Genomic DNA, 18,660 nt, shown 5'->3' with positions numbered 1-18,660 from the left:
GGTTGCCACACACTATTACAATTGCCATACGAAAGCTTACACTGTATTTCAGCCAGGGTTGTATACGACTCAATCAATAGCAATCAATTCAATCACGATAAATTTGGGAAACCAATCAAATCAATCAAGTCATAGCAGTTTTCGGGAATTGATTCAATCGACTCAAACGCGACAATGAAAGGAATCAATCAACTCAATCAAACGACTCAAACCAAGACATACATTAGCTTTTTTGCCCCACCAACTTGGAAAAGTGTCTCCTAGCAGTCTGGTGTACCTACCTACCTACCTACCTACCTACCTACAGAAGAAACATAAAAATATTGTCATTTAAAATTATAAATTGCCATGGCATTCAAACTTTCTATGTAATAAGGAAGGATACCTAGTGATGGACAGGTGGATCATGATATTGAGGTTCAATGGGTAGAATTGGAGCAGAAGTGTCATTTATTGGGTGCAAAATGACCCAGTAGTTGACTCGCCCCTTAACCCACATCGCCACCTTTCACCTAAAAGTTGTCAATTTAATTTTGGCCATATTCCAACTCCATTTACACTCAATATCAGATATTACAGTTGAAAGTTGGCTGCTCGGATTTTGGCAGTGTTCGTGATTTGGCCATTTACCCTACATCATGTCTATTTTAATGGATAATATGCATCAATAACATATTAACCATAGGTAAATAGAAATAAATATCTTACCTGCATCATGCATGTGACGGTTTCAGTTAGACAGAGACTGACAGGCAGCCTGAAAAATCATTCCACACAATGTGCATTTGAGACATGGGATGTTGTCAGATTGGGAAGGAAGAGATTTGAAGCATTTAGCGGTCCACGATTCTGGACGTGGCATGTCAATGTTAGGTACCTATGTGAATAATTCAAAACATTTTGTTGCAATACAATTTGAGACTGTTAGGACTGGGGGATATAGGGATGAGGATTAAAAATATTAAAAGGAAATGGAGAGGACAGGGACTCTTGGAAAACGGCACGGCGCGACTGCGAAACAACGAAAACGTTTGGTTTTGCCAATAAGTATGCTAAGCTTTTATAAATCCTTATTCTACTTCTTTTGACTTTGCGGTAAGATGACGTCATTGATTATCATGTAGTATGGTAGATCATCATAAAATGAATCGGTTGTACAGCACCAATTTCGTTTTAATTATCATTTCATTTGAAATAAAAACACTTAATAATATTCGGTAAAATATTTTAAGGAAAATGAAATATATTAAATATGTTATGCTTATGCTCTCAGGAGAAAAGGATCAACAAACGTTCTGCTGCAAATTAAACAATGCAGCAAAGTAGCTATCAATTGTACGTAAACGTAATCATCGAGACGAAAACGGCGCTTTTGTTTCAGTTATTTTTGTAGGGGTTTCAGATATTTATAGAGTTCAGTGGGTTGTTTCTGAGGAGATGTGGAGATGTGAATTATTAATTAATCACACTTTATTAGTATATAGGGCCTTGCACTTTATCATCTGGATTAAAAAAAAGTTTCCTGCTGAGTGCAGAAAGGAAGGTATAGGTGCATCGCCAGGTTCTATCACCAGGATTGGAGCAGTTCAGTTATTGCAGTGGCAATAACTGAGTTATTGCAGTTGAAAGTCAACGTTGGCTGTTCATGTTGTTTAGGCCCTGTTCTTTATTTGGCCATCTACCCCATATTGCAGTTGTGATGACAAGCAGTTTTCAGTGTAGTTTTGTGATCTTTGGTGTCATCAATTGGTGTCATTATTTTTTGTCAACTAAAACTTATTTGAACTTTCCATTCAATCGACTCAATCATACGAGTCACTCTAATTTCGGGAATCAAATCAGTCAACCAGTCGCTAAAGTCAAACGAGTCAGTCAACGAGTCATCTCGAAAAGTCAATCGACTCAATCCAATCAACTCAAAATGCGCGTTGAAACAAATCAATCAATTCAATCGACTTGATTGGTATACAACCCTGATTTCAGCTGGCATCTTCAAGTCATTTCCATACCCTGAAATGCCCTCCAAGACTGTCAAATATCATACAAAGTTCCATGACACAGTTTCATCTTCAATTGCACACTTACATACAGATTGTAAAACAGCGTCAAGTCGGTCAGATACCGAACGATATGGTTTCGAGCCTGATACAGCGAGTCTGCCGGCTGTATAGGATAGATACAGTACCTACATACAGAGACTGCGCTGGGCCCAACCGTCAGACACAGGATGATGTGGTTGGTGGGTTCAGGGCTTTCGTCAGAGCGCCAGTGGCGGAAGCGGACGCGGTCGGAACAACTGATAGTCACCCGGGAACCAGCCGGATGCACAGCTGCAAGTGGGCTCTGCTCCATTTTCATAAACAAATATTATTCCATTTGTTACGATGTAGAATTCCTACAGTTTTCCTTTAATGTAAAAATATATTGGTAAACATAAGATGCAAAAATATCTTACTTGAATTTAAACGCATGGCATGCGTAAGGTTTTGCATGCTACGTCCCTATCTCACACATCACTTATGCCTATGCATATTCACTAGTCACCCTAGCTCGACGTTAATGACATCAAGCAAAGCTAACAAAACAGGACAATAGTACACCGTTTCACCGTTCATTCATATCATTTACATACAACAATACCCAATGAACAGACCCGCTCTAACTTAGTGACAACAATGGAATGTCAATGGAGCTATAACAGAAGCAACCGTCTTTATTTGCCATTACATTGCCTCCGTGTTAGAAAGGTACTATATTCTGGCATCGACATTCCTGTCCGATGGCCACAAACCAGCATTGGAGACGGTACATTACCGTCCTGATGTCCGTTTGAGCCGCGACAGTCGGCTTCTGTCGCATGGTAATGACGCGATCACCGGCCGATGGCTCAGGCTGAGCCTTATTTAATACGGCGGCCGGCGCGCATTTAGTAGTCCGTTCCCATTGTGTTGCGGCTGAGTGCGGCCGCTGAGCGGTGCAGAATGCTGAGCCGGAGAGTGACGGCGCCGTTATATCGCTCACCAGACCGGCGGAGATCGGGTACAACCAGGGACTCCTGCACTCCGCCAATCCACAGCCACTTATCGTGGGAGATGGTAGTCGCTCGACGACTTCAGAAACGAACAGTGACCGCAGCATTTATCTCAGTGATTGGTCTCTGATTGCCAGTCAAATTCCTTCTTAACTTCGCTTGGCAAAATCAAGCCAAATAATTATTTTTGCTATGTATGTAGCGAGAGTGACCAAGCCGGGACTGGAGAATCAAAGCAGCAGCTTTTACTACAGTCTGATGTGAATCCGTCCAGTGTATTTTCCTCTCACCTTGGGCTCTTTGCTCGGAGGTTTGTGACCCTTTTCAAACGGTGGCGGCGGACGACAAAGCGCCGCTCCGCCGAATTTCCCTGGCCAAGTGCCAGTCACGCATCTCACCACCGGGCCTATTCATGCACGCGCCGGCTCGCACTCATAAAACGCTTATTATGCCCCGGCGCTCAGTAATTTTATCGCCGAGTATATCATCAGTTGAGTCGGGCGAATCAAAGTTTATCGCCGTTTTATGTGTGATCAAAGCTTTCAGCAGTCGCAGAAAAGCCGACTTGTTTTCGTTTATGACCGTGTGCCGGCGCCGATCCATATTGTCACCTGTACCGCCGGACGGGGTCGGTTCGTCTCCCGCTCCCCTCTGGGTACCGACGGAGAACTCAGACGCATTGAAGGACTGTCCACATCAGCATACGGCCGGCCAGCTGGGAATGGCAGTCTGTTGATCCGCGCATTGAGGAGACTGGTGAGGTGAAAAGGGGTGGGCTGTGAATGGAGACGGGAGATGAGGAGAAGGGAACGGGGTAGGGTGATGGCAGGGTACATGAATGAGTGCAATGCGTGTGAATGGTACATGTGAGTGTCGGTTGAGTGAGTGGAGTGCAGCGCAGTGCAGTGTGCATTTCACAGTAGATACTTTTTTCATTTTCTCACCTTTCTCACTTTACATCATCCGATTGAGCAGCCTGAACTTCTGATCATGATGACACTATGACGATGATATAAATATTAACGAATCCCTCAATTCAGCAATTAGCTTCTGGCTGAGACTATTCCACAAAATCCCCGCTTCCATAGCAAAAAAGTAATCAGCTCTCCTTATCAGACCACAGAGACTACACGTCAGGCGACATCTCTCTTCTTCAACAGCATCCCTCCACGCCTCGCGATGATGTCATCTTATGCCTGAAACAGACTCTTTCCGCAGTCAGGAAATCGCATGCGAGAGCCTATTCAAATACACGGAAGCACGTTCGCATCAATCGCACGCACCTCCCGGATGCGATTGATGCGGGAAGAATTATAATGTATTTGAATAGGTTCTCGCATGCGATTTCCTGAACGCGGAAAGAGTCTGTTTCAGCCTTTAGGCTCCGGATGACGGCCAGCCAAATGGACGGCGTTATCTGGCGGTGTATGACGTCACCAGTCGGCAGTGTGATGTCAGCGTAGAGTGGCGTGATGGTCTGGTATGACGTTATCACTTCCCTGTCAATGTCTGTTGATTGTAGTGACATGGCTTGGGTGATAAATGCAACGATCATTGTATGTAATGGAGAAAGCAGCGTCTTCCGATATGAATGACGTGCGACATGGCGATGAATAGCTTTATTAAAGTCTTTCGAAGCGACCTATAACCACGGATTGTTGCGGAGCTTAATAGCGCAAAACAATTTTGATGAATTGAAATGCATTTTGTACGATCTTACAGCGCCTGGAGCCCGGAGACCGGTCGACCGGTGGAGACCGGTGGAGAGGACTGCTGGTTGAAAATGTCGAACGTGGAACTCTGTGATCACAGCTACCTTGTAAATAAAGGGGCTTAAAAATCCTAACTTGAACGAAGGAAACCAGGACCGACGTTTTACGATGTGGCATGGAGTGCCGTCTAACTAATCTCTGTAAAATGCGTGACACAAGCCGGGCCGTATACTGTACTTTGTGCCGCTGCTCATAGATGGCAGCACGGGGTCTGGTCGGGCCGCCGAGCTCCGGGCCGATACCAAGGGATACCAAATTGTGCCAATAAAACCAGTACCTAGGTACCTGGAGCAGCGCATGATGCAAACTGAAGGATGCAAACCGGAAGGATGCAAACTGAACGTGACTGTCATTTGTCAACGTGTGCCTGTCGCGACGCTCAATATGCACTGGTACGTACGAGGATCATTTAGGGAAGAGAAACGGGGAAAAGGACACCTATCCGTGCTTCTATCCTCAGGAAACAGAAATCCTTCTCCTCCACGCCGCAACCCCCCTCCGGACTGGACAGGCAACTTTATCTCATGCGGGCTGCTCCCTTGGAGCGGCGCCGCTGCTCCTGAGGGAGCGCACCCCGTAGCCGGGTGCAGTGAGTGCCTTGGGGCTGAATGGCCTGTCCTCTGGACGGGCTCAGCCCCGGCGACTCACTAGGGTGCCTGCCCAGACCAATGTCTCCCCCTAATTCCTATCATCCTTCCGGCTCTGCAATGGTCTTGTCGACCGAAAGGGCCTAACCCAACAAAACAAACAAACAAACAAAGGGGAAAAGGACGAAGAGAAAGGGACGAATAAAGGAAAGGTCAGCACTCCACTTTAGAGGCGAGTCAAGAGTACTGACTCTTGTAGCCGTATCTCGGATGAAATTCCGGACGTTCAATCAGAAGTGGAATGGAACTTACCAGCACAGGAAGAGTAGGTACGGCTCTCCTGTGCTCTGAGCCGAAAACCTACGGCTCTCGGTAGGTTTTGCACTTTTACATTTCCGGTTATATCTCAGAAACTAATCGATCTACGATGAAGCAATTTTACACGAGCATGGCCGGCTTGTTACCCAACAAGTCCATCGCATCTTCAACACTTCAAAGCTTAAGACGACGAAGATATAGCCTGAAGTACACTAAATTTTCTAGGTGCAAAACCTACCGCTAAAACCCGCGAGACCTGTACCTTCTTTAATTTCCAGGAAACATCTATGCTTTTGAGAATTGCAGGTTTCGCTGCAGGTTGTAAACAGGTATGCAGTACACTACCCTTCTATACTTATATTCACTAGTAGGCATCATCCTACATCGCCTTTACATGTTGACCCGTCCATTCCTCTCTGTGTGATCCCACTCCCAGGGACCGTGTCAGTTTCCCGCCGGCCTGACCTCCGCTCAGTGATCCCCACCGGCCGGCGGACGGCGCAGCTCGACCCGCTCTTTGTACCGGCTCAATTAGCGCCGGGTTCGTTACGCGGCAGCGGCACCGGTCGGCGCCGGCCACCGACAGTGGCGGTCGCAGGGGGGGGCCATCAGGGCCATGGCCCCCCCCCAAAGGCAAATCAGGGGGGGCCATCATATCATTTGGCCCCCCCCAAACAACCGATGGGCCCCCATGGGCGTATGGGGCCCTGGCCCTTATTCGATTGTCGCGAGGCTCAATAAACTCACGCCAGCTATTAACAGCTGCAATACCGGTCTTTGAGGGTCCTACACTGACCTCTGAGGGCCCTTCAGTGGCGATCAAGCGCCCACATTGACCGCTGAGGACCCACATTGACCTTTGAGGGCCCTCCACTGACCTTTGAGGGCCCCTAAACCGGCCTCATGGGCCCTACCGGCATCTGAGGGCCTCACACCGGCCTCTGGTGGCCTCATTTCTGTCTCGGGTCCCAAGACTATCCTTTCAGTGCCTCTGAGGGCCCTGCACTGGATTCTGAAAACCCCGATGCCGGCCTCTAAGGGCCCGCATTACCTCTGAGGGCCCATCTTGGCCTTGGAGGGCCCTCTGCTGGCCTCTGGGGTCCAACGCCGGCCCATGCCTGTCTTTTAGGGCCCCACACTGACCTCTGAGGGCCCCGTACTGGCCTGTAAGGGCCCACATTAGCCTCTGAGGGCCCCGCACTGGCTTCTGAAGACCCGATGCCAGTCTCTAAGGGCCCGCATCGGCCTCTGAGGGCCCATCTTGGCCTTCGAGGGCCCTCTGCTGGCCTCTGGGGTCCAACGCCGGCCCATGCCTGTCTTTTAGGGCCCCACACTGACCTCTGAGGGTCCCGTGGTGGCCTGTAAGGACCCACATTAGCCTCTGAGGGCCCAATTCGTTCTCTGATGGTCTCAAACAGCCCTTTGCAGGCCCAGCACTGATCTCTGAGGGCCCTAAACTGGCCTCTAGGGGCCCAAAGCGGCCTCTAAAGGTTCCACAATGGCCTCTGATGGTCCCATTTCTGTCTCTGGGACCCAAAACTGACCCTTATGTACCTCTGAGGGCCCCGTACTGGCTTCTGAAGGATCGATGCCGGCTTCTGAGGACACATACCGGTCTTTAAGGGCCTCATACCGACATCTGAGGCCCCACACTAGCCTCTGAGGGGGCCCCGAACTGGCCTCTATAGACCCCCAACTGGCCTATGATGTCTCTACACCGGCCACTGATGGTCCTATTTTGTTCTCTGGGGGCCCAAAACTTACCTTTGGGCGTCACGCACTTGCCTCTGAGGGCCCCATTTGGGGCATTTCAGGCGCTTCACTTACCCTTGGGTCCAACGCCGGCCTCTGGGGGATCTGGCACCTTACTCTAAGGGCCCCATTGCAGCCTCTAGGCGATCGCCGAGGCGCTATCGATATGCCGTTAGTGTAGGAACCATGGGTGCAGCGGGTGCAGTTGCACCAACAATAATTCTCCAGTGGGTGCAGATAATGCATTCTGCACCTACAATAATCTGGAGCAAAGACTTTTCTCGTCAACACTTCTTCCCATGCAGCAGCAGCACGACAAATTCAGGATATTTTGCCCACTATCCATCTTTCGAAGCATTCGCTACTGTGATGGTCTTCAAAACTTACATTTGTGCTCAAGTAAAAAAAAAAAAAACAAGAAACTGAACACATGAGATTTAGCACATAGCTACCGATGGCCCACTGTCAAAAGTTTTAGCGCGATATCTTCGAAAATGGTTAAGTTAGCCGCTTTTACTTTTTGCGGTAGTCAAATCACAGTTGCGTGAATTATTGGCATTAACAATGCTTCAATTTTTTGTTTTGTTGGGTTAGGCCCTTTTGGTCGACAAGACCATTGCAGAGCCGGAAGGATGATAGGAATTAGGGGGAGACATTGGTCTGGGCAGGCACCCTAGTGAGTCGCCGGGGCTGAGCCCGTCCAGAGGACAGGCCACCCAGCCCCAAGGCACTCACTGCACCCGGCTACGGGGTGCGCTCCCTCAGGAGCAGCGGTGCCGCTCCAAGGGAGCAGCCCGCATGAGATGAAGTTGCCTGTCCAGCCCGGAGGGGGGTTGGGGCGTGGAGGAGAAGGATTTCAGTTTCCTGAGGATAGAAGCACGGAACGGTGATGCTTCAAAATTCGCTTATCGGTACCTTTTCGACATGGTACACTCTCAAAGCTTGCAATGAAATTCCGCTCGGGTGCCGCTCCCTACCCCCCCCCCCCCCCGCTTCACCGGCCATGGCTAGATTTCTGCGTGGGCCCTTTAAGCTATCACCGGGCCCCCCGGGTCGGCACAGGGGCCCCTTTGCCAAGTTGGCCCCCCCCAAACGCCAAGTCTGCGACCGCCCCTGGCCACCGAGGCGGGTATACCCGGGTCAGGGGTCAGATGAGCCCCGCCGGCCGCCTACCGACGTGGGACGGAGGCGTCAGCTTTGCCGAGCGGTTAAAAATTAGCCAATATCGGCTGCTGGGTCCATGGCTATCCCCGAGGCCCAACAACTTACTTCTGAGAAGTAAGAACCAGGGCTGCGGAGTCGGAGTCGGAGTCGGAGTCGGAGTCGGTCGGAGTCGACAGTTGTGACCGGAGTCGGAGTCGGAGTCGGAGTCGATTTTAGAAACCCGATCCGGAGTCGGAGTCGGAGTCACCGAAAATCTGTCGACTCTGCAGTCTTGCTAGGTCTGCGGAGTCGGGGTCAGGAGTTGGAGTCGGTCGGAGTCGACAATTCTGCCCGGAGTCGGAGTCGGAGTCGGAGCTGGTTTTTGAAAGCCGGAGTCGGAGTCGGAGTCGGAGTCGCCGAAAATCCATCGACTCCGCAGCCCTGGTAAGAACTAACTAAGACAGTTGACATCTGTGACTGTCTGTGCATGCCGTCTCTGAGCACTGAGCAGACGCATGTTCAGCACGGCTCGCATGCTCCTTGTTATCTATTCGTTGTTCGCTCATTTCGCCCCTACCCATAGGAATGTGGCTCCCTTTCTCACCCCCGCGCCGAGATCTCGATCAGCGATAATGTTTTTCGGTGATTGGGACCAGAAGACCACTCATTACACAAATTGCCAGTGGTTTGTTGGTAACCTTTCGCTGTTGATTTTACCCGATAGCCCAGGAATCAGCTGCCCGTAAAATGGTAGGGTGATAATGAGTTATTGTTTTCCCAAGTAGACTGGAAGGAGGCAACATAGCACTTTGTATCGGTAGGCCGATAGCTGTAATGTCGCTATCAGCATTACCTGCTTCAAAACAAATTGGTTAAACATACTATAAAGCATTGCGGCACAGAACAGGGCATAGCAAGACAGCCTCTCTCTCTCTCTCTCTCTCTCTCTCTCTCTCTCTCTCTCTCTCTCTCTCTCTCTCTCTCTCTCTCTCTCTCTCTCTCTCTCTCTCTCTCTCTTCTCTCTCTCTCTCTCTCTCTCTCTTCTCTCTCTCTCTCTCTCTCTCTCTCTCTCTCTCTCTCTCTCTCTCTCTCTCTCTCTCTCTTTCTCTCAAACCATGGATGAGGAATACCTAATCCGTGCTCGAGCATTGCTATTGATATAGAAATGGACGCACTTTTTGCCTCCCCCACCCGAGCAGTTACGTTAACTCCATCAACATATGCTATGGAATAGAGCATCGAACATATGCAGTCAAACATATCACTCTGTTACTGTGGGGTGGGCGATGCTCCCCCTCCCCCCCCCCCAGCAGCCGGTGTCTGTTCGGTATGGCACGTCACTCTCACGTCACCCACGCCCTGGCGCGCGTTGTCCGTACCAACTGTACCTAAATCTATGAAACATTTCCCGCGTGCGGCGGCCGCTGTCGTTCACCGAGGCCGCCGCAGTACGTGGCACGTGGCGCTCAATGGAGGCCGGCGGCACGTGACCGGGGTGGCGGTGACGGCCCGAGGGGTGCACCGGTGACCCAGCCGGCACAGATGGCGTCCCTCCCCCCCCCCTCCCCGCCGCCGGAAACCACCACCTCTGTGTCTGACAGGTGTCACGTCACACAGCGGATTTCGGAAATCAGTTCGATCGGGGGGAGATCGCGGCAGGGATTCAATAAATGGGGTTTGCAGCAGCGCTCCTCGTTAGCAGAGCTCGGCGCCCTGTTGATCGGGCACGACTGACGGCGATGAGGTCACGTTCTATCAGCGCCAGGTGTGGGTCGGGCGGTGCCGGTGACCGCGGTGGCCCTGTGCGTGTCTGGCCTGCAGGGACGGCCCCGGTCGGTGGACGGCGGTCGGCGCGCACCTGCCGGCCCGCGGGCGGCGCGCAGCGGTACCTCCTCTCGGCGCGCGCAGCTCCGGCGGCCCCGCGGCCTTCATGGGCCGCCGCCTCACATCTGCCGGCCGGCAGTGCAGCGCAGCAGCCCGTCGGTCAGTTTGCGCGGACGTTGCACCCCGGCCCGGTGTTAAATGGCGCGGCCCGGCCGCAGCTGGGGCGCCGGTCAGGTGCACCCGGCAGCTGGCCGCCCCTCCGCCTCAGCAGATGCTCTCCAAGGCTTCCGCATGCCCGGGTCACTGCGCCCACGGACCCCACGAGGAGCGGACGCACCCCGTGGGCGGCTGTCCCTGCGGCAGCACCCCACATGGTCCCGACTCCGCCCCCCCGAGCGGCGAGGACTGCAGCCACGGGGACCATGGGGACGCGAACGGTATGAAATTCTTACAGAAACAGTTTAGTTTAGTTTAGTTTAGTTTATTTAGCATATCATCCACGGGTAAGATGACCCATTTATAGACAAAGTCATCAGAATAAAAATACACAAACGCAACAAGGTGAATAACAATGCAAAACAGACACAATATCGACACAAACACACCTCTGTTGGTCTACTTCTCGCGCACATAGGTGATCACATGCTTTTTGAAGTTCAGAGCGCTGTGGTTCCATATGTCAATGGCCCGGTTTCGGTCGAGAAACGCGTTACAAAGCTTCGGCAAGCGACAGAATGGACTATTTCTGACCGTGTTGACCCGAGCATACGGCACATGGAACAGCGTCCTATTCCGGAGCGGGCGAGGAGGCACTGCCAGCGGAAACTGTTCCAACAGGTATGACGAGTCCACAGCATGACGGTGAATGTTGCGGATGAACATGATGTCATGCTGTTCACGCCGCGCTGCGAGGGGGGCCATGTGGAAACGCTTCATCAGGGCGTCGTACTCAAGGGACACGTCTGTGTCTCGACATCTACCGCTCAGCCACATCAAAAACTTATGCTGAACGCGCTCAATGCGTTTCATGTGCGTCTCTGCCGCCCCTCCCCACACCACGCCTGCGAACTCGAGAATGGAACGAACATTTGCGCAGTATGAAGCCAGCACAGCCTTTACATTGCACTCACGGAGTGACCTGCCACGCTTGCCAGTTTGGAATGATCGCATGAGCACGCCTAGCGCCCTGTTAGCCTTACGAACAGTAACATCTACATGTTCACCAAATGTTAGCTTCTCATCAAGATACACACCCAGGTCTCGCATCACACCAACTCTCTCCAACTGCTCGCCTCCCACAGTGTACACACCGACAGTTGGAGCATGCCGAAGTGTTAACGTTAACACTTTACACTTGGCCGGGTTTAGTGTGAGTCTCCATAGTGTAGACCAACGATGCAAACTGTCCAACTGCCGCTGTAAGAAGTCCGCATCAGCAGGACAGTCTACCTTGCCATACAGCTTGACATCGTCGGCGAATAGCACACAATCAGTTTTCACGCAGTCAGGTAAGTCGTTAATGAAGCAGGCGAACAGTAACGGGGAAATTAGTCCGCCCTCCGGGGTGCCTGACGGTGCCGACGCCCACTGCGAACACTTGCCCTTCACAACAACGCGCTGTTCTCTTTCCGAAAGGTACGACTCAAACCATGCAAAAGCTTTGCCTGAAATTTGATATGAATTTTTGAGTTTGTGAAGAAGTAGTTTGTGGTTAACACTTTGGAAGGCCGAACTAAAGTCTGTATAAATCACATCAGTTTGAGAACCAGCAGCGATGTTGTTCCAGGCAGCGTTCAGCATTGTGAGCAGATTCGATGCACAAGAGCGGCCCGGCATGAACCCGTGCTGTCGGTCTGACAGAACAGGCTTTACATGTGCGTACAGAACCTCACAAACAACACGTTCCACCACTTTCCCAAACATCGGCAGTAGCGATACGGAGCGGTAGTTGAGCGGTGAGCTTTTTGTACCTTTCTTATGGATCGGCACAATGTTTGCACGCTTCCACACCTTGGGAAATACGCCCTGGTCAAAAGACAGCCTGCACAGTATCGTCAGCGGCGCAGCCAACTCGTCAGAACACTCTCTAATGACACGAGCGCTGACATTATCAGGACCGCACGCTTTTCCAGGGTTCATGCCCCTGAGAATGTTCCTGATGTTCTCCGACGATACATGTAATTCCCGCAGTGGGTTCAGGTCATATACAGGCGCTTGAGGTACATCGCTGACAGACGTGTCTGCAAACTTGCAAGCAAAAGCATGGTTTAACAACTCTGCTTTGGCAGTGTCGTCCGCTACTTTCTCGTTGCCGTTTACAAGTGGTGGGATTTCACTGTTTCTACCTTTGACGGTTTTTACATACGACCAAAAACGCTTAGGGTTGGTTTTAAGATCATCGGTGAGATTCTTCAGGTATTCATAAAACTTAGAGCTAGCGAGTTTTTTAAAAATCCTACGTTTGCCACTGAACGCCGCCTCTGTCTCGGGAGTCCTGGTGCGCTTCATTCTTCGGTGAGCTGCCTCCTTCTCACTCAGCGCCGTCCGAAGCTCTCGGTCAAACCATGGTGGCTGGCGGCGCTTCAGATGGACCACTGGGACGTGATCAGTGATGGCAGAGTTGAGGAGCTCGTAGAAGAGGGTGGTGGCGTCATCGACGGGCAAGTTGTCCAGCATGCTCCACGGGACGAGTCTCAGTGCCGTACGCAGTCCGTCCCAGTCGGCGCGTCTGTAGTTGAGCGCTGAGATCCTCGTCACCAGCGGGACAGGTCCCCGCACCGCACTGATGTCACACACCACCTCCCTGTGGTCAGACGAAAACACTCCATCGCGCACCGAAGCCGTAATGGCTTGGCCATTAGACAGCACCAGGTCTAGAAGAACAGGTTAACTGTTCACTGTTCAGTGTTCACCTCTAACATAGATAATGGTGTCGAATTGAGCATATTCTTACCCGTAAGCTTAAAGCACCGTATCCCAAATTCATCTGTCTGAAGGTTTCTCAACTATGACACGCGGGAGGGCAAAACGCGGTCGAGCTCTTTTTCTCTCCAGATACAATATCACGTGTAAAATTATATAAAGCACCAGGCGAACGAATTTGGTAATTGGTAGATACATTGGTATAATAATTTTAACTGTTAAGTGTTTAGTGACACTGGACACGTTTGAAAACTACATAATAAGTAATGTATGTAGATAAGACACAAAATCATAAACGAACCACAGCTCACTACTTAGTAGGCATTCGATTCACCCCTCAAGATAGAAGCCCACCATGCCCAACCGTTATAGATGCCTAGCATGACCCCCGTGAAAACACCATCAGTTACACATTGTTTTTGACCTATGCCCACCGACCCTCCCCGTTCCCCGCATCTGCAGGTGGTCCCCCGCACGCAGTTCAGCCAGAGCGTGTTCACAATTAGCGGACAGTTGATCCGGCACCTCCCGTGCCCCGTGCTGTCCTGCTGCGGTCACCCCCCTGGGCGGCCGATGGGACCTGCAGCCGATCGATCAGGGCCGGTGTCCGTTCAGCGCCGGCAGCTCCGGTGTAACCCGAGCCGTGCCCGCCGGGTGGTCAGACCCGCGCCCGTGGTCGCCGGCTGACCGGGGGGCAGGGGGCCGCTGCCCCGCGCCACTACATTGCCGGGACGGTCGGCTCCGGGGACCAGGAGCGCCCGTAACGGTCCGCTCCGGCCTCCGGGGACACTGCCCCCGTCCGGACAGATGTCACAGACGATTTGAACGGGTGTCCGGGCCGGCTGCGGAGGGCGGCAGCCACCGGCCGGGGGCGGCCCTACGGCTGACCTGGTTCGCCGAGCTGAGAACAAGGCGCCTCTGACGGCCAGGGAGGCGGGCTGAAGAGCCCGACCCCACCGGTCGCTGGCAGGGTCACACGCGCCAGTGGCTCCGGCGGGACTGGACGGTGCCGCTTCCCCTTCCTCGTTCCCACAGACCGCGCTGACAAAGGAGCACTGTGACGTGACTTGTGAGTCTGTGAGGCGCAGCGGTTCCAATCCATGAAAGGAGCTGGGAGACGCAGCAGGTTCAACCCGTCTGTGACGCGCGACCTGTGTTCTATACAATAAACAATTAAACATACAAATGAGCATAAGCATATCATTAAATGAGTTAATAGTCTGCTCCGCTTATCTGGCCTTAGGTATAGGCATGTGAAGCGTCAGGCATGGCATGACATAGCCTGTTTTTGCACAATCCAAAAGCATGAGGGCAATAGACATAGCCCCTGTGTGTGCGCGGGTTGTCGATTTTTTTGTGGCATTCTCACACGCGCTGGTCTGTTGTCAGTTGTCCGCTGGATACATGACTGTCTTTTTTTACGGAGCACGCCGCGCCGGTGGGGCGCGTTCCCGTCTCGCGCCCCTCACCGCGCCAGCGTCGTAGAATGACAATCAGCCGGCGCCGGGCCCAGTCCGGGCCGATACGCCATCTAATTTGGCCACGTTTTACGATGGGATCGCCGCTTTGTCAGCGGCACCGGTATGCGGCGCGCGGCTGTATCGCGCGGCCCGATCGTGGCGCTCGTATAACCCGCTCAGCTGACCCGTGTCGGCGGCGGCCGGACCTCCGACCCGGGCAGCTCTACCTACCGGGGTGTCCGGTGCGCCGGCCGGCCGGCTCGGCCGCCGTTTATGGACCTCCCCCGCTCCGGTCGGCCCGTAAAAGTGGCCGACGCCGCCAGCAGCCGGCCCCGTGCGAGGTAAAAGCTTCGGTATTCGCATTGTCAGCCTCTTTAGCGGCGGCAGTAAATAGCGTTCGACGTGTATGGGCGCTGTTCGAGATAGCCTCGGGCCTGGGGGTCTTTGACGAAGCCACTTAAAAGGCAATCAAAAATGAAATATTTTGCTGGGATTGTTCCCTTTCATCGGAAGCCATCAAGTTAGAAGACTGTTTTGCGTTTGAGTGCGCCAATCACCTCCCGTTTCAAGGAGATAATAGCATCCCCGCCTGTGAAGCCGGATTCCGAATATAACACCACATACATATAACGCATCTTATGAATGCTGCATATCAGCACCACAGTCCCTTCCAATGAGTTACGTAAATAAAGAAGGTATGGCGTAGGGATAATCATGAATGGACAAACGGCAGCCCTATAGAGTATCGACCACCGTACGGCTGTGTCCGCCGGCGGTACGGCGATTCCAGTCTCCAGATGACCCCGTGAAGCACCATATGATACCTCGGCTCCATCCCCACATGGGTGCAGCGGACTCCCTATAACAAAGCCGTCCCCTCCAGTTATCACCTCCCTCCCTGCGACGGCCGATCACCGTCGTCCGACTCCCACCGACAGCCAGGGCGACGGAGAGCCTCCGCCGCCTGCCACCCCGGCCGGGAGCTGCGGGGTTCAAATCACCGTCAGTCCATGTCGCCGCCACCTGATCCCCAGTGACAGTCGTCATTCCAGCTGGCCACCAGCCGGGCCCGCGTTGACTCGGGACGCGCGCGCTCCTGCCTCGTATCGGTGCGATCGTGTCACGTGACAGCCAGCTGCCGCCCCGCCCCCCGTGCCGCGCCGGGTCGGGTCAGAGAAGACACCGGCCCGACCCGCGCCGCGCCGGTCCCACGTCAGCGGCAGCGGCACGGCGCCCTGAAAGCCGTCATTACGATAGCGATCGGTCGCCACCGAAGGGTTGAAGAAGTCGATATTTTCTGCGGCCCGCGGCGTCTCAGACATTTAAATTGAATGCTCGCTGGCTCGATAGGGAAATGATTTAGGGATCAAATTAGCATGAAGAGCGCGTCTGGTGGTGACTGCGATGGATTGCGGCCATCGGTCTTCCGTTGCCTGATGAAGGGCTCGTTTCCAGGGGTCGGCCGGGGGGGGGGGGGCGCCGATGGCAGGTGCGGGCCGCCCGTAGATGAGCCGCCGATATAGCCCAATCCGAGCTGATAGAGCCGGTGGGTCTGACTGCGCGCAGCACCGACAGGTTGCCCAGGTGGGACCACCGGGCCAGTACATAGATATCGGACTGCTGTGTCCACAACTGTGCTGTATTTCTTGCGGTGGGACCACAAGAAAAACAAGATGCCGTTGCATTGAAAGGCAGGGAGACTGCAGGACGCAGGTCTATACATTCATCGCCACAAGGAGACGGCAGGTCTATACATTCATCGCCACTTTGTTCCCAGAGCACCAAATGTCAGACAAGATCCGATTGATACATAGCCACTAAAATCAGTATGTGTTCATAGGATGTATTAAATCAACAGCAATCCAAACAGACTGAATGTAAGTGTGTAATATGTATTTCTACTGTTTTATTAGATACGTAGATGCCTCTTTCCACAAAACTGAGATGACATGTTCCTAGCCGCGTCGCAATACGCAGAAATCTACCGACCAACTGTTCATTTGCAGCGGCCAAGCATGCCTACATAAGGCTCATATTTAGCGATGTCCATCATTCAGGTATTCTCTATTCAAGCATGATGCTGAGCAATTCATCTTTGTTAAAAAATAATGACTTGCTTTGTAGGCTTAATGGGCCTTGTGAATAGCAAATGAAATTCGATCATGTGATATGGTACAACAGCTTGTCAGCGGGCCCGCGTCTTAACTAGTGGGAAAAGAAACCTGTTCTGGGCTGGCGGCCTAACACAGCTGAGACAATACGGCACGGCGCAGCGCACAAGCTAAATTAGCCTGAAGGCGCACAGACAAAGCGGTCGAGCGAGGTTGATGAACATCAGAATCGGAGAGGGTCGGGAGGCACCCCGGCAGCCCGACATAGAGGAGGTCACTGGCCAGCCTCGAACAGAGCCTCGGCTGAACAGCCCGAATTACCCGCTCCCACCGCTGTCAAACGGTAGAACGGAAGGACGGACGGGCGGTCGGATGGTCGGTCGGTCGGATGGACGGACAGGAGGGTGAAAAGGTGGTGAAAGAGGTAGCCAGAACGGAGGTTGTATTATCAGAAGGGCTGTTCATGAGGTGTTGACCCCGTATCGCCGACCTTGAGGCCGACCGGACCCGGGAGGACCTGAGAGGTATACCGAGAGGACCAGGGGAGGACGGTGGACAGCCGACAGCCAGCTGCAGACGGCGGTGGACGCTGAATACCGATCAGATGAAGGAACCGAACCAGCATTAGTCCACAGAAAGGGTCGCAAGTTCACGGTCCTTTCTCCGATCTCTTTAGAGATGAGACGTGTCCTGAAGTTTTGGCGTGGAGTACTCAAAACGATTGATAGGGTGTTAGTCACCTTTTTCTCAGCCAGCTTCCTATCTTCTCAGATTGTTCAAAAATAAAAGTAAATTGTGTGCACGCTACAGTCAGTCAATTTTGGCTTTGACCCTCTCAGCATACTCGTACACCGTCCATCGTTCGACGAGAGACCACCGGGAGAATTACACAGGATCGAGACGATCCGGACAGCTTGATGTCCCGGAGAGTTACACCACCGGAGTCCTGTGGAGTCCTCGTGGAGGCCAAGAGAATGGGGTGAAAGCGCTCCGGATCACTATCCGCAGCGCTCCGGACATTAACGGCGGTCGGCTCCTGAACCTCAATGAGTACAGCCACCGGTGGTCTCGGGCGCTCTGCGGCCGGCCGCTCTGAGTCGGCCACTCCGAGCTCCGCGCCCCGCTGGGCGGCTCCGGCTCCCTCCTCGGAGAGGCCGCGCAGGAGGGCGGCGGCGGAGGCCGTAACCCGTCCGCTGACCTGGATCCCGGCTCCCGGGCCGCCACCGCGACACCTTTATGGCCCAGACTGAGCACAGAAGCGGTGGTCGTGTCCGACGGCAGCCCCAGCGGCGGCACAAAGAACGGAGAGCCGAGATATGGGCCTCTGTGGGGTACCGGCAAAATCATCCGCAGGAAGTTGTCAGTTGGCACGTACCGGGAGCGGTCGAGAATGAGCCGATCTACCTGTAAAATGGTTTATTTCGTAATGCTTCTACGCTTACTTAAGACGCAGCAGAAATGCCGTTTATTAATATTTCTTTTTAACATATAAAGGTTAACATATAAAGGCCTTGCTCGCTGAGTGCTGTGTTGTAATGCACTACATGCATTGTAACATACATTTAATAACATCATGAGATTACTAGCGTCACCTTTGCATTCGACCACCTGCAGGTGGGACGATTAGCTAGTGCACACCCAGACTCGCTACAAATCTATCGCTGTGCAGTGCACGTGTAATATCTGACGTACCGACCTCGCTGAAACCTGTCTGAGGTCACCCGTTGTCTCCCATAAAAA

This window comes from Amphibalanus amphitrite, unplaced genomic scaffold (genome assembly GCF_019059575.1).
Source record: "Amphibalanus amphitrite isolate SeventyFive unplaced genomic scaffold, NRLGWU_Aamphi_draft 000132F_arrow, whole genome shotgun sequence".
Taxonomy (NCBI): Eukaryota; Metazoa; Arthropoda; class Thecostraca; order Balanomorpha; family Balanidae; genus Amphibalanus; species Amphibalanus amphitrite.
Note: the sequence above shows the minus strand (reverse complement) of the source record.